This window comes from Phalacrocorax aristotelis, chromosome 3 (genome assembly GCF_949628215.1).
Source record: "Phalacrocorax aristotelis chromosome 3, bGulAri2.1, whole genome shotgun sequence".
Classification (NCBI taxonomy): Eukaryota; Metazoa; Chordata; class Aves; order Suliformes; family Phalacrocoracidae; genus Phalacrocorax; species Phalacrocorax aristotelis.
Genome location: NC_134278.1, coordinates 124,968,907 through 124,985,194, shown reverse-complemented (window position 1 = coordinate 124,985,194; position 16,288 = coordinate 124,968,907). Strand labels below are relative to the sequence as shown.

Sequence of the window (16,288 nt, the reverse complement as noted above, 5' to 3'; positions counted from 1 at the left end):
GCTAAAAACCCTTCCAAGAGTAAGGTTGCCCGGAGAGTTGAAGAATACCCAGCGTTAGAGGTTTTTGAATGCTAATCCAAAAAACGTTAGTCAGTTGATCCCATCTGGCGCTTGGGGAGGAGCAGCTGGGCCAGTCAGTGATCCTGCCAGCCCCACCTCTAACAATTTCCAGGACTGGATAAGCTTTGGGATTCAACTTACAGCCTGCATTTGGTCATCTTAAACACTGGAGGCCATTTCTCAGTGAGGACACCTGAACCAAGCAGAGTAATTGTATCTTTACCTAATGAAATAGCTTTGGTTAGAAAAAAGAGGGCAACAGGAAGATAGAAAACCAGCATGAGTCGAGTCAGCTTAAAGCAATGGGGTGATGTTAGTTTTTGCTTGCAGCCTACATGGTGTTTCCACCAACAAAAGTGGCATCTCGTTGCAAGCCTTTGGGAATCTGCTGCTACAGGTTTCCTCTTGCAGCTTACTGGGCAACACCATGGCTCTGAATAAATATCCTCACACTCACTCTTCCTCTTTTACCTTGATGGTAACCTCCTCTCTAGTCTCCTGTAGGGACTGCCCTGGTGTGGCAAATGCTGCCTGTTTGCTGCCTTTAGTAGAAATCCTTGCCTCAAATGCTTCTTTTGGCTGTAATATCCCCGACACCCGCAGTTCCCTGACTTCCCTTAGGTGTCAAGAAATGCAGCTCTGTTGTCTTCCAATTTATGTTAGCCCTCCCCTTAAAGTCCTCCAGGGTTTTATATCATGCAGTTTTGTAGCTCTCTCTGCTTATTAACCTCTTCCCCTCTAGCCTTGGTCTCTTCCCAGGACTCTCTATTTGCCACCTTCGACTTCCACACTTCATCACACAACGTGTGTGTTGGACATTTGCCTGGCTGCCCGTAAAGCCTAGCACTCCACACAGGAAAGGGAGAGCCCCTCTCAGCTGATGTCAAATGCAAAGCAGCACAGTATGGTAGAACAGGCGGCCAAAATAGTGACCTTAAACACCCAAAGGTTATCTAAGAATGGGGGCGTGTGGCGCAGCTAAAAGCACACCACATTTTTAAATAAATGCTGCAGGCTGGATCCCTTGAACTCATGCCTTGGATGTGATCATGCAATGTGTAAAAAACACTCAGGCTCAGCTATGTTAATTTGTTTTACCATTTGTTGGGTTCTTATTAACTCTATGCACTGATTTGACACTAAATTCACCAATGCAATATGCGTTGTTATATATGTCAGATATATCTAAAGCATTGCCTAGCTATATTTTTGTTAGATGAGATTTCACACGCCTCCACTTGTTGGCATGGCTAGGGCTAAGTGCAAATTAGGTGCAGGAGGTATATTGCTGTGCTGACACAAGCAGGCTCATCCCTCCCTGGGGCTGCATTTGCTTGTGTCATTGGAGGACCAGGCTGGCGGTGAGCAGCTGTGGGGCTGCATCAGCAGGTATGCAAGGACATGGGTGAGAAGCATGTGCTGAATGGGCAAGGAACCTCTCCTAAAGCCGGTCCCCAGAAGGAAAATAGGAACCAATTTATTATATGGCAACTGGAATCCCCTGTGCACCTCTGTGTTCATGGAGGCAGAGTCAGGTGTGAGTTGCAGCTCAGAGCAGATGTATGCAAAGGTGAGGGTTGATCTGGTCACTGCGTGGTGCAAGTGGCACTTGTCTAAGTATCTAAACACACAAAAAGGACCTTTCCTTCCAGCTTTCCCACTTTCTCTCCCAGAAATTACTTTAAAGCCCAAGAAGAGCAGCCATTAGAAACTGTCATGTTTGGGGAAATCTCACTGGCAAATGTGAGACCACAGGACAAATATTTCAAACTGGACCTGCCTGAGAGATCTTGCAAGCAAAACATAATACCGAATTCTGTATGTATTACAATGCAAATGACAAAGCAAGGAAACAGCTGCAGAGATGGCACAGATGGATGCTAGCTACAGATCACACAGGTGAGCAGAACATTACATATTGTACACAGGAAATGCTCAATTTTTCTTTCCAGTATTACTAAAGAAATTAGTAGTACCAATGATTGCCTCTGTGAATTTTGGGCAATATATCAGAGAGCAACACGGGGCTCACCAGCACGAAGGAGCCTTGCTTCTCCTGCAAGAAGGGACAAAATTTCCGGCATTTCAGGGGCACCATCCAGCCAGATCTCTACTCATTCCTCACAGCCTAATCTAAAATCTAAAATAAGGCATGGCTTGTGATTTTATTGACAACTAGCATTCCTATTAGCATTCATACATTTTCAGGGTTTCACAGAAAGAGCTAGGTTTGGACCTGTGCTAGAGGGACCTGTTCATCGGCCTGTCCCAGGCAATTGTGGGAGGGTCTGCAGTGGTGGCCACCTCCGGAGCTGGCAGTCCCTTGGGCATCACGCCGTGCTTGGTGAAAAGCTCAGGCAGGAAAGCCAGGACAGGCAGCAGGGAGTCAGGTCCAAGAGCACGGCAGGCTTGCAGCCTCTGTGGACGGCGTTGTGTATGGGCTGCTGGGGTCTGGCGAGCGGAAGGGGACCGTCTGTGGGTCGGCCTCCAGCAAGCGCCTGGGGAGTGGGGCGATGTGCCCTGCAGTAACTGCTGCAGCATCCCCAGCCAGGAAGTTCCAGCAGAAGAAATGTTTTGACAGTGCAAACAGTTACCTCCGTTGCAAGCGTCATAGGAAGTGACACTGCAAACAGAAATGTAACCTGTCAAGGCCACAGCTGTATGCTTGAGCCGTCAGCTTCTCTTTTAACCAAAAGCAGTCCCGCAGCTCTCTGTTCGCCAAAGTCTGAAGGCATGTGCACACAACCAATGTCTTAAGTGATAAAAGCTTCACAACCTGCCTGAAAATCCCCAAGAAAGCCACCCCAAAAGCTCCAGCCTTGTCTGTGTGTGCATGTCAGCCCTACTTGCGGCCAGCAAATATAAAAGCCTTCAGTGCCAGCGCAGGCATTGCCACCATGCCATGGTGGAAAATGTTAGGATTAGCAGAAGCCTCCAAAGAAATAAAATCGTAGTTACAGGAAGTTACACCAAGGAGCACAACATTAGACTTATAAATGTTGTGGTCTGAAGTGTAAACCCAAACAGTACTGAGTCTTTGGAAAGCCGTACGCCAACTGTAATGAAAATAATAATTTTGCTGAAGTATTCTTTACCAAGGGCAACCCTCAAAGACATGTGTTGACTAAGGCAAAAGCCATGGATGCTGGCCCAGCACTGGAAGAGCTTCTAAGGATGAATGTTGGCTCTCTGCCCACTAACTTGGCATTCAAGGTGGCTAACCTTGCTGATCAAAGTTGGGCCACCATGCAGCCGTGTGGGTGCCTGCTCTCCAGACCAACCTTGCAGGGGGCACAGCTGGGCCAGATTTGGTGAAGGAGGTCTTGGGCTATGAGAAATGCAACACCCCCTGTATGGGTTGCTTGCTGCATTGTAGCCGGGGTCAGACATATCCATCTCCCATCAAAGAGCAAGAACAGCCAGACCTTCTCACTAGCTGCTCCACCAAAACCTTTCCAGGACAGGCTTTTGTATTCCTCTCTGGCTGCTAACAGAGGGACAGATGGGGAGAAAAAAGTGCTTCAGTGATGCTGTTGCTCCCAGCTCCTTAGTCCCACACTCCTGGGATGGAGGAAATCTCAACATGTTGCTCACCAGGCTGCGAGGAAAGTTTGGAGCAACTCCTGCAGGCATCCGCTCCAGTGCATAGAGGCAGGAGACCCCAGTGGGCTTTTGTACCTCTGCCTGTGGGAAGGAAAGGGAAATGTGCCTTACCTCTACCGGGATACTGAAGGAGAAGGGACCACTAAGCTTTGCCCTGCTTTCTGTGTGCTGCTGGGGCATTGAGATGCCAGTAAGGGGGTACAAATGTCTGGCACAGAAGCCAATAGAAAAGAGATGCTTTTAGCGGCTACTGGGGAGGTAGAAAGTGGAAAATTAAGGAAACAGAAGCCAGGAATGAGGGATGGGGGAGAAGACAAGGAGCAAAAAGCTCCAGAGAATGAGAGAAAAGACTGGGGAATAAAAGAAGACAGGGGAAGGGAGGGAGGGAGGGAGGGAGGGAGGGAGGGAGGAAGGAAGGAAGGAAGGAAGGAAGGAAGCAGGGAAGCAAGGAAGGAAGGAAGGAAGGAAGGAAGGAAGGAAGGAAGGAAGGAAGGAAGGAGATACTCAGAAAAAGGTTGGAGGAAAAAAGTGGTGAAAGAAGCAACTGAAAGCAGAAGCTTCAAGAAAAGGCACTTTATAGTCAGGCCCTTTGGAGATCATTTTTATTGGCTGTGCTTAATAGGGTCCTGGTCTTTTCTAGGTATCACCATAATAGAGTTGTAGAAGAAAAAGGTGAAGGGTAAAACAGATATACAGTTCAGAAGAAAGGAAAATTCAAGGTCTGAGAGAAAGGGAAAAGAAAACAAGGGAGGGACATATTAAAGCTGGCTGAACTGTCTTTTTTAGTGTTTGATAATGTTACACCCTACAGATGCAAGAAATTTAAGAAGCACAAAAGCTTGGGTAAGTGCAAAATCCTGTGGCAATGAAAATTGCATTTTGAGGGGAGCAGACATGGTTCCCAGACATCCTACTCCCTGGGAGGTGACTGAGACCATCTCCTCGGGCTGGTCCACAGCCAAGCACCCTCTCGAGCCTGGGCCTGCTGCAAGGCAGCCAGCGGCGCACCCATGAGGGGTGCGCATTCAGCTCAAAGCCATGCCATGTGGAGACATGAGGCCAGAAGACATCAGACCATGAATCAGAAGACATCAAGCTGGCCCGATTCAGCCCCTAATGCAGATCTGAAACTGGGACCCAGCCCCTGCCACTGCAAAGCCCAGTCAGTGCACCCTGGGGGTCTCAGGAAGGGGAACGATGTCTCTTCAGCGCTTTTCAACAAATGGAAAAATCCTCAGGTCATCTACTCATGGTGCTGCTGACTTGAAGGCTGGTAGCAGCAACAACAGCCACTTAATTAAGTTAAAATGAAAACAGACTTGTGTAAATACACCATGACTCTGAAAACACTGCCACAAAAAAAGGTATCAGTGCTCAATTTTGACTGAAAAAAGAAGCCTTTCACAGGCGTGTGTGCGCACACGGATATGTGCAGAGGAAGTTTTAAATGTTGCTCGCTGACCTGCCACTACCAGAAAGGGCTGCGAGGTGTCCAACCTGCCATGCAGCGCACACATGCAGAAGACTGGGCAGGTCACTCACAACATGTGAGTCTGTGTGAGTCCCCCAGTGGTCACCTCCAGCTCCAGCACTCCAAAACCTGTATGCCCTGTGAGTCTTGCAGTGCCAGAGCTGGCTGGCCTGGCAACGCCAAATTTGCTCCATCCACAGCAGCCCAAGAGGATGAGTCCACCATACGCATGTGCCCCAGCACCTCAACCCGCAACACTGAGGGGTGGCTGGCACCTGAGGGTGACATCATGAACCAGCTGTGGGGCAGTGGACAGGGGACCCCTGCACTGGGGAAGGTTATGCCGAGCTCATTTGGGACTATGTCCAGCTCATCATCGCTGTGTTTCTGAATGTCTCCCACTACATGCTCAGCAGCTGTTCGTGTAGTTGGCTTCACTGGTGTGATGCATTTATGAGCCACTTCTAAATCAAATGGAGGCATAAAGACAAGATGGATAACTGTGAAGCTGAAAATGCAGGCCACAATATGCAAACAAAACATGCTGAAGCCCCATAATGGCCAAGCAATTGAAACAGAAGAAGAGCATGTACGAATGTGACCAAAGAAGGTAAAAAACTTTTCTGAGTGCTGTTTGTTGCAGACGGAAGAAACTCTATTAGGCAACCAAGCACGTGAAAACCTTGAGCTAGTTAACAACACGCAGAGCATTATACGTGCACTGGGAAGGAATGTGGTCTGGGCATTGCCACAGCTCAAGAGAGTGCCCCTTCATGTATTTCCCAAACGCCTGGACAATTACTTGACTTTGTGTGAGAACTGCAGGCTGCGTCCTGCAGGAAAAGAGAGGGCACGAGGGAGCCAGATGGCTGAGCTGACCCATGAATGGTGTTCCCAGATGAAGCAGGAGCACACAAGGAAGGATCTGGTGGAGGGAGGGAAAAGTCAGCTGTAGGCAGGTCCCGTCATGCTCTGGACTGCCAATTTTCCTTCTCCCACCACACTCCCTCTCTCTTCCAAGCCAGCTTCCCACCAGCCTCATTCCTCCACCAACTCATCCATCACAGCAGTAGTTTTTTTATCCCTGGTAAGAAACAGCATACAAACAAGCTCCCTGAGGGATGGGAGCAGACACCTCCCCACTGCTCAGTGCTGTTTCCCTGTGCAGGCATCCCATCGCATCCCTCTGCAGAGCTGTAGGGTCTCCGGCAGCAGGAGGCCAACTTCTAACATCTGCCCTTCACTTCCAATTCCCTGTTTATGAAACTCGATAAAAAACCCCAAGGCTAAGGATTGAAACTCTGACACTGGGAGAGAGAGCTATTCATCTCCCACAGCTGGTAAATCTGCCCACCAACTTACGTTGTGCCAGCAGCATCAAAGACGGGCAGCAGATCTGAAAGGCTCAGCGCAGACACCTGGCCTTTCCTACAGGGAAAGCATAGGGTGTAAATATGCCTACAGGAAGGTGTTGGTGGCAGCACATATACCTAGCCCAAGGCAGCCTCTGTTGTTATTCCAGCGCTACAGAAATGATGTAACAGCACCGTTTTTGTTGCAGTGCTGGAATCCGGCAGCTTTTTCCACCCGGCAGGCTGCGTAGGATGCCCACATGTGAGGCAGCGGTCCCTGCGGGCTGGGGCTCCTTGTTGGCTTCTGCTGCCAGCGCAACAAAATGGAAAGGGCAGCCAACAGGAGATAAAAGACACTCAAAGCACTGCTGAAAAATATCAGTAGCAGTAACTCTTAGGACTAACCTTAGGTTTCAGAGGAGTCGATACCACTCTTTTTAATGTACGAGTCATTTTGCGGGTATAACAGCAATGCACTCCGTAATCCCTTCCATATTTGGCTTTATTGGCTTATTGCAGAGAGCCATTAGAATCAGGATCGTCTCTTATGAAGCTGTTAATGGGATGCAAATTGCATGAAAGATTTCTCTGCATCAATAGAAAACAACCTAGTAATAAGTTCTTGCATAAAAATCTGCATAAAAATCTGCTACAAAAGACATACTTTGAAAGAAGCAAAATTCCTGTGTGATTGAGGAAGAAATATGCTCACCACGGGCAAACGGATCTTGGGTTTGCAACTAGAGGTGACCTATCTCAGAGCTTCTTGGATCCCAAAGAACAGATGTGCCTTTAACTACCGCGGTTTACACAATATCATGGCTGGAGCCAGGTAAAAAAGTGGAATGAATATTTTATGCACTGAAAAACGCAGTTTCAGGCTGACCAAGTCTGAATCTGTGCTGAATTCAGCAAGGAGCCATGGCCAAAATATATATGTTGTTTGAATAAAATTATAAGTCTCAGCAGCTAGCTCTATGTGATGCTTCAAGACTGAAATTTGACTTTCAGTAAGTTAGAAACACCCATAAGTAGCCAAGCAGTAAGTCAAGACAAATATTGTGCTTAATCTGCCATATTACTTCAGTTTTGGTCTTGTTTTACTTTTTTCTTTTTGATGTTGACATCAGCGTGACTGTGATTTCAGTCTGTTGTTTCCAGCAAGCACTCTGCTGGAATGAACCTGTTATTGGTGTTCAGCCCGTGTCAGCTAGCACTGCTGCCTTGTCCACATGGCCTAAGTGGCAAAGTCCCCAGCACCACCACGCGCCATCCATCTCCCACATCATGCCATGGACGTGCCTGTTCTGTCTCCGGCCCTGCTCAGCCGTAAGTGCCTGGCACTGGGGTGGTGGGAAATACCAGGTCAGGCAGAGCTGCAAGTGTGAACCCACTCCAACTTGTCTTGGTGGCAGTGGGAACACCTGCTATGCAAAGCCTGGAAGACAGAGAAGAAAAGCAGCATTGCTGGAATTCCTTGTCCTTTTTCCGCCCAAATAACCCATGCACAACAGGAGCCAAGAGTTCCCCTCCAGGGGTGCTACTCTGCCTCAAGCATGAAAGACCAGGCTTTTCCTGAAATAACATCCAGCTCTTGCCTTGCCGCCTGCTGGGCTCAGCTGATATACATGGAGGAGCCTAAATAAAGAAGCACTGAACTCATTGCCCAAGCTTTTCCTCACCGCTATCTGCATTCTTTTGCATTCATTAAAAAACAAACAAACCTGTTTCCTGATAGCAGGGAGGAAAATCACAGGGCTGGGTTGTTTGGGGTTTTTTTTCACTTGCAAAAGCACTTGAATATCATAGATAGAAGCAGCTCTGTAGGATCTAGACAGAGATCCTGGAAACAGAGGTTATGGGAAAACAGAACAAACGAGAAACTCACTATCTCCATCTCTTAGGAATGGGAGGAGGGAAAGAGGGATGGGAAAAGAACAAAAGCATTGGCACTGCTCTATCAGCCAGATCCTGGAGAGGAACCAGCGTACTGGCAGTCTGGCCCAGAGACCTGCTGTGGATGGGCTGGGTAGAACAACTGGCGGACACGGGACTAGATCTTTGAGAGAGAGCTAAAAGAGATGATGATTTCCCAACGAGTATAGAAACCCAGAATAAACAGCAAAAGCCACCTCCAGACGATGACAGGGTACAAAGATAGTGCTGGAGGCTGCGGCGCTCCCTGGCACAGGGCTGGCCAGCGGCGGGAAGTGCCTCACATCCTCTTCTCCACATTGTTCTCCCAACTCCTCCGGTGGCTGGGAAAGTTTCTTCCAGCGATTTACCCCGTCCTCACCCTGCAGCTGGCTGGCCTGCCACTATTGATTCATTTCCCCAGGCATTTCTCTTACTGTCATGCTCTTGTGGCATTGGAGGCCGGGGCGGGGGGGGGGCTGGGGGGGGCGGCCACAGTCTGTGTGCTGCAAGAGGAAACTTTTCCTGCATACCAACATTTTTTAACCACAGAGAATGGCAGCAGCAAGACTGGGGGTAAATGAACTCTCAGCTGAGGCACAGGTGGATTTAGGAGGCATTACTGCTGCTTTATGTGAGAGGAGACATGTTTCAGTACCCAGCACCACTCCATTATGTGTAAGGCTGCTTTCCCTCCCTCTCAGCACAAAATAAAAATCGTCACACAAAGAGCCCTGGTTTTAGATGCATAATTGGATCAAATTGTGTGTATTGACCTTGTTTGGTCTATTGTGCCTTTGTTTTCCACTCCAGCTTGCACCAGAGCAGGTAGCATGTTTACACTGCAGTCAGGGTGACCTGACTTGGAGCCATCCTGGTTTTATTCTTTTCGTGGAAAGAGTGGGTCCTTGGAAGAGGGCTGACGTCCTGTAGGACAAGGCTGGCTCTTGCTACCGAGAGCTACGGATGATTGCTAACATGTCATGTCAAGATAAGCACAGACGATGGTGTGGTGGACCGGAGGCTTTAAAAGCGGCATGCAAGCACAGAGCTTTAGCACCAAGGTTACAGTTAAACCTCACCTGGGTCTGGCTGTTTAAGTAAAGCGAGTCTTGTTTAACCTCAGGAAAGAACATCATGTAATAGAAATCTAATTACGTTGAACAGTACCCAGTGTAAAGGTTATGGTTTATGGATTAACAGCAAGAACTGATGCTGTGAACTAGGAACTCGTCTGGAACTGGCTGAAGGGGAAAAGGGCACACTGAAAGTTAATGATTTGGGGCACCAATGGGATGCAGTTATGGAAAGACAACCATGATCCTGGGGAGTGTGTCCAGCAGAGGAGGTAAAATGCAGAGATGCTGACATGCACAGATAGGTACCGGGATGCTGAGGGCCACAGGAACTCTCCCAGGGGGGCCTCTCCCCCTTCGTCACTGTGTACAGGAGCGAGCTACTGAAATAGAATAGCATTCCACTGTGTGGCGTGAGAGAAACTGGATTTGCCCATGGCCATAATGCAAAAAGTTTCTCTCTGACAGAGCAGTGATGTTCTGGACCAGCCCAACAGCCAGAGCACTGGGTACAGAACTTCGTGACAGCCAGGTCAGATCAGGACAAGAGCAATGAGAGGCAGTGTCTGACATGGGAGAAGCCAGGATTCAGAGGACATCCTCCCTCATCCTGTGAGCCTAGGGAAAAAATAGAAGCTGAATGGAAAATTTGCATAGCTGTTTGAACTGGTAGGGGAAAAAAAATCCTACTAATGTGCCACCGCGACTCTTCTAGCGCTGGAAGTAGCCAGCCTTTGATCCCAGGCCTTTAATGCACTCAATAAAAGGCATGATGGCTGCAAAACATCTCTTGTGTTATTGCTTACTTGCCTTAAAGGCGCGTGGTGCTGTCAAGGACATCTTCTGATGGCTACAAGGGGAAAGGAAGAGTGAAAGAAAATTAAGGATTTCATGGCAAAGACCACCAAGTGCCGTGAAGGGCAGGTGGGCAGGAGACACAGGCGCTGGGTGCAGGGAGAGAGTGGAGGTGACCTTGCATGGCACGTTTAAAAATAGCAGATGCCACCACACTTCCCACTCCGTGGGCTTCACGCTCCCTTCTTTGTCACAACCCGACACATCCCCTACAGCACTACATGAATTGTAAGTAATTTAAAACCACAGCTAATTACTTCAGAGAGATGTTTAAGTACCCACGTCTTCAGCAGCTACAGGACATTTACCAGTGCTATGGGTATTGTAATGCAAGAGCAGAAGGTCTCCCGGTGGGTGCCCGCGCTGGAGGAGCCAGCAGCCCCAGCCCCAGCGGTGCAGGGAGGTCACCCGCCAGCAATCCCCACAATCGACCTCTTGTGTTGGACGTGTGAGAAAGCTTTCCCTTTCCTGTCGCACGCTGCTGGAGAGCCGTGGCAGCTGCGGGCCCCCTCCGACGCCCCGGCAGGCCTGAATAGACAGAGCCGCCCCAGAAACACCCAGATGTGCGCTGGGTTACTCGGGATTTACTGGCACATCGTGCGCGAGATCAGCATTGGGCATGGACAGTGCTGTTTAGTTAATTTGCTTTTTGTGATCTAATTTCCTTACTTTAACTCTTTTTGTCCCCCACCATCTTGAAAGGAAAGAAAGAAGCAATCCAAGAAAGATGCCAACACCTCTGACTCATTTAAAGGGTCTGTGTTTGGTGTTCGCTCTCTGACCTGCATTCCTTGCTGTAAAATCTCCCCATTACTGTGATTTAATGCACATGCCAAAACAAGCTGCCAATTACACTGGTGTTAATGCAAGGTAGCTCCAAAAATACTGTCCTGTGAGCAGAATCTGGGCCTCTGTTGCTGTGCAAGCTCAGAGACGAGTGATAGCTACCTGATTTGCATCATCTCAGCCATTTCAAGCGTCCCCTCGGCCCAGAGCAGGAGCAGCCCTCTACAAGACACAAGTCTCTGTAGAATGGTCCACACCCACCCAAGTTGTTGGGATGCAGCTCCTGTGGCTTTTACAAGGGACCACAGACTGCAGAAATCACCAGGCTGTGCCCAGTGTGGACCCCTCTGCTAATGAGAGCTCATGAAGGACCCATTTATTTCCCCTTCACTGAGAGGCCCTGGCTAAGCTATGGAAGGTGACTTCAGGTGAGCAGTAGAGCGTGGCTTTTTGACCTCAGGCACACTGCATCCACCTAGTTCACTGGTGCTCTGATTTAGACCCAGCTTGAACAGCTGAGGGATTCTCCCACAAAGTGAAATTTTTACGGCTCGGCCACATTTTGTGACAAGCCTCCAGCTTGTCTAAGATCCCTCTGTCAGGTTCCATTTTTCAGGCTCTTTGTGCAAAAATGATACTTAATGGATGAGCCTCTACAGTGTGTGCACAAGCAAGGAGTAAAGAAGACACAACATGCAATCCATAAATAGAGACACTTTAGAGGCTCTTTAAACATTCACGCTTTTTGCATAATTGATGACTTTCCATAATAGATATGGATGATAAACAGCTTTAAATAAAATGAAAATTTATCATTGTCGTATCATTTATCAGCATTATGTTAAACTGGAAAGTATGAGGAGAACATTAACATGTACTCAAATGAAATTGGTGGAAGCGAGAATAATTCACGGGTCGCACCATTGCATTCGTCAGTGTTTTTAATGAGATCGCCAACAGCCAAGAAGTTACACTAGAACCTGGGAGCCAGAGGAAGAATTTGTATGTCATTGCATATCCACCTTAAGTTGTAGGGCACCTCCTCTGTGGCTCCAAAGGATCAAAAGTGAGTCCATTCTCCAGGGTGGGTCATACCATTTAGTGCTCATCTTCTCTAAGGTAGGCAGCTATGGCTAGCCAAACCACCCAGGCTCCCACTATGCTCCATGGTGGTGAGGTGGGCACTTCCAGCAAGAGATTTGTCCCACTGCACATATGAGTCATGCTCTGTGAGTTGCCTGTTCCTCCTCATGCCCTATGAGAGGAGCAAGGATCATTAGCTGGGATGGATGGCTGTGTGACTTTCAAACTTCCACAGCCAGCTGAGATGAATCCTACCTCTGAGGAAGACAGGGCTTTCCCAAGGGACTTCAGGTCAGTCTGAATTCCTTCAAAGTAGGCAGGCTCCTGTGTCGGGAAAGTGAACAAAATTTCTTAATTGTGATGGCAATGGGTGTCACAAGGCAGTTCAACATCTCAGCCACAGGCTGCTGAGGAACCTCCTGTGCCCAAAGCTTCACGTTCCCCATGATTTTTCAAAAATAATTGACAGAGGCTCAGCAGGTCAGCTAACTCTCCCAGGATCCACCCTACTGCAGCCTGCTCATGCAGATAGGTTTGATTTTTCCAAGTATTCCCCTATCAGCTCTTTGCTGATATCTTTGTTGACAAGGTCACCAAAAAGACAGACCAAACAAAACAAACCTGCCTCTGAAAAAAGTTAGGAACCATTAAAAAAAAAGAGGGGGGATGTTCACTCATCTACAGCATTTTTAAACCCATGGATGAGAAGCAAGGTTTTCACGTCACTTGAAATACAAGCTGTGCATGAGAGATGAGGGTAGTAGGTGCTTTCTCTTGCCAAAGGCCAGCCAGACTGAGAATGGCAATCTGACGAGCCGCTTGTGCAGGATGTCTCAGTTCCAGCACTGAGGGAGGGTGGGTCAGGCTCCTGGACACATCCGCAGTTGTGTAAGCCATCAGGACACCCCCCCCCTGTCTCTTCCCCTTTGACTTTGGGGGAGCTATTTCTACTCACATAAGGTACAAGGCTGCCAACACCTCCCTTGCTGCTCAGAACCTGTCTCCTCCGCCACGGTCAGCAATAGCAGAGTATTTACTGCCTAGCCCCAGTGTGGGACTGGAAAAAAAGCTATTTATACCTGGAGGTTGCTGGGGTTACCATCAATCTGCGTGGCTTTAACAGAGAGCAAAGCATCCCAGACAAACTTCTATTGCTTTTTTTTTTTTTTTTTTTAAAACTAAATTTGAAAAGCCTGTCCCTGACCTCTGTTGGACTTCCCTGCTCTGGCTCCTCCCAGCCAGGCAGCCTGTGCAGCATCCTGCTGACTCCGCTTTGGCAGGGGTTCGTGCCAGCAGGTCCTCCGGCAGGACCGGGGCCCAAGAGGACAAAACAGCCAGCCCAGCAGGCCTGGCTCCGAGCACCAGCCCTGAACTCTTGTGCAATCTTCCTTGAAACAAATTCAAGTTGGCTAGGAGCAGAGCATTTGCGCATGGCCTGAAAGCTGGATCGAGTACCATAAACAAAAGGAAACAAAAAGAGAGGGAGAGTGCTGGGTCCCACGGAGAGGAGGAATGCAGGCATCTGACCCAGGCCGAGCTGTGCTGAGCGCTGTGACGAATGCCCAGAGGCAAAGGGGACATGGTGTGCTAGGGAACAAGCTGGTAGGGAACCAGCTCCCTTCTGTGGCTGGGAACTTGGGGCAGAGGTGCTCACAGCCCCATCAGCTCCATACCAAGGAGATGCAAGTACAGGGACATGGAAGAATGGAAATGGGGAGAGGAGACAAGAAGGGACTCAGAATATAACCACAGAAATATATTCCTCTGGGGACAATTCAAGCTGGTAGGTAAGGAACAGGGAGACCCCTGCACCTCCAAACAGAGGAGGACGCATGCATGAGAATCAGCTGCAGATGGTAACTTCCATGCAGGACAAGAGGTGCTCACACCATTTTTGTGAAGCTGATCAAGGGAGGAATACTACTCTACATGAGGTGCCCTCAGGGTTGTTACTCAGGCCAATCCAGTTATTTTTAACTGTGCAGGAAATACTTTCTCCATCCAGCTCAGGCACCCAGGTATGAGGCACCCTGCAACTGCACTGGTGATGCTCCTTGAGGGGCCAGGACCGAGACTGCCCTGCTCACACTGGCCTGGCAGTTCGCCCTTTTAGAGTTGTACCAAGAAGTTCCTCCACCCAAATCTCTTGCCTGCTCCTCTGCAGGGAATATGGCCAAGGGAAAGGCTCTGTGTGGCCAGGGTGTTTCTATGCCTCAGCAGTCCTACTTGGCCAGAACAGCCCCTCTGGGCCGTTAGTAGTCAGTGTAAAATAGAGCATCCCTCCAGCTATGCTCTCCTGTGCCAGCCACTGAGCTCACGCTCACTGACCCAGAGCTGGAGAAGCACAGAGCTGTCAGGGAGCCACTGCTGCCGCAGCCCACAGAGCCTGAGCCCCGCACCAGGGAGGCTCTCTCCACCCAGAGATACTTTGGCCACGTCTGGCAGACCCAGGCCAATATGGAGCAGATGGCAGCAGAGAGGAAGAAAGCAGTAAACGATTAAAGGATTAAGACTGACTGTTGGAGAAAGTGAAAAGAGCTCAAGACATCTAGTTCACCTGTAGAAGACAGGAGTCCACAAGAAGCTGGCATGTTGCGAAGCATGCCTAGAGCCTAGAGACGAACTGTTGAAGCCAGATGCAGGGCGAGTTGCACTTCCTAACAGCAAAGTGCATTAGGCAGTGAGGGAGTTTCCCAAAGGAAGCCCCACCACTTGAATCACTGGAAACAAGGCTGGACAAAATACTGGATCATGTCCAAGAGGGGATAACACTTCATCAGCAGGGAGAGAGTGATGAATAAGGTTAATATCTGGGCCATTTCCATCTCCATCAATCTATCTATCTAATGCACTCACTCTTTTTTCAATGTTTGAGAAAAGTATAAGTGCCTTTCCTGTGCCATCAGCACATCTCAGCATGGAGCTGGGATGAGCAGGGTCTGGGTGGGAGCACGTGGCCATCCCCTTTGCTGCCCAGGAGCAGAGGAGGTGAGCGGCTCTTGCCTCACTCTTGCAAAAGGGCAGCCCTGCAAGCAGGCGGGTGTGGGAGCAGCGCCCTGGTTTCTCTGTCCTTCAGCACTGCAGCAAGCCCCTCGCCCACAGCTAGGCTTGAACGAAGCCACTGCTCTGCTCTGCAAAGCACTCCCCGAGCTGTGTCATACATACATTGTAAAGCTCAGGGCATGGCTGATGCTCACCTTTCTCCCTTGGCACAGCCAGAGGAGCCCAGGCACCAGCCCAGCCTCACAGTGTGTCAGCTGGGGTGAGCAGGTGAGGGTTGCTGCTGAAACTATCAGGGTTGGGGGGGCACCAGTTTTGTTTCTTGGTGCCCTTTTCTTCCTGTGAAATCTCAGCGCCTCTGGAAATCTGCGCTTCCCTGGGGAAGCCCCCCTCAGGACATGCTCACACATCCCCTTCCCAGAGGGGGGCAGTCCCCATCCTGGGAAAGCTGCTCACAGCATCACAGCCTCTCTCCTGACAGCTGATTCTGTAATTATTTGGTTGCTGTTAATTGCTAATTAATTCCCCAGCTATGTTATTAGCAGGTGAGCTAGGGTGGCATGGCTGCCGCCAGGCACAACACCTGGTAAAATCAAGTACCTGGTCATGGGGAAGGGTGCTAAAGAGTTTTTTTAGGCCATTGCCTAGTTAACCATCAACAACTGGTAAATTCCCAGGTCCCTGCACAACAAGGCGAGTCCTCTCGACACTGTTAGAAAATCCTATTTCTAGTGGGTTATGAAACAGAGGTTTTGATGTGCTGCCAGGTTTGATGTGGAGCTCTGGGAGCTGAACACTTGCTGCACTGTCAGCCACTGGCCAAGTGCCGCTTACATAAAGATTTCCTAGCAACCCTGCTTTGTCGTCTACGTCTGTCCGTCCATCCATCCATCCGCCTGTGCAGTGGAAAAACTGAGTGACCCGATGAGGAACTGGACTGGCCAGCCCTGAGCTGGGGAGCTTTTCCACCACTGAACTTCATGCAAAGCCCACCATCCCCTTCGGGCCCCTTCCCAGGTCTGCAGCAATAGGAGGAAGCAAGCATCACATCCTGCTGCCCGCGCCAAGAAAAACAGGAGCGCTGCCGC

The 16,288-nt window shown here is 49.3% G+C and overlaps 1 long non-coding RNA gene across 1 annotated transcript; it reads right to left on the bottom strand.

The window, feature by feature from the left end:
• Positions 1–12,040: 12,040 nt before the first annotated feature.
• Positions 12,041–13,273, bottom strand: LOC142055829 (uncharacterized). Its single transcript, XR_012660076.1, has 3 exons — positions 13,156–13,273; positions 12,456–12,524; positions 12,041–12,372 (listed from the first exon to the last, which is right to left on the bottom strand). It is a non-coding gene; the product is annotated as an uncharacterized LOC142055829 (long non-coding RNA).
• Between the last annotated feature and the right edge of the window lie 3,015 nt (positions 13,274–16,288).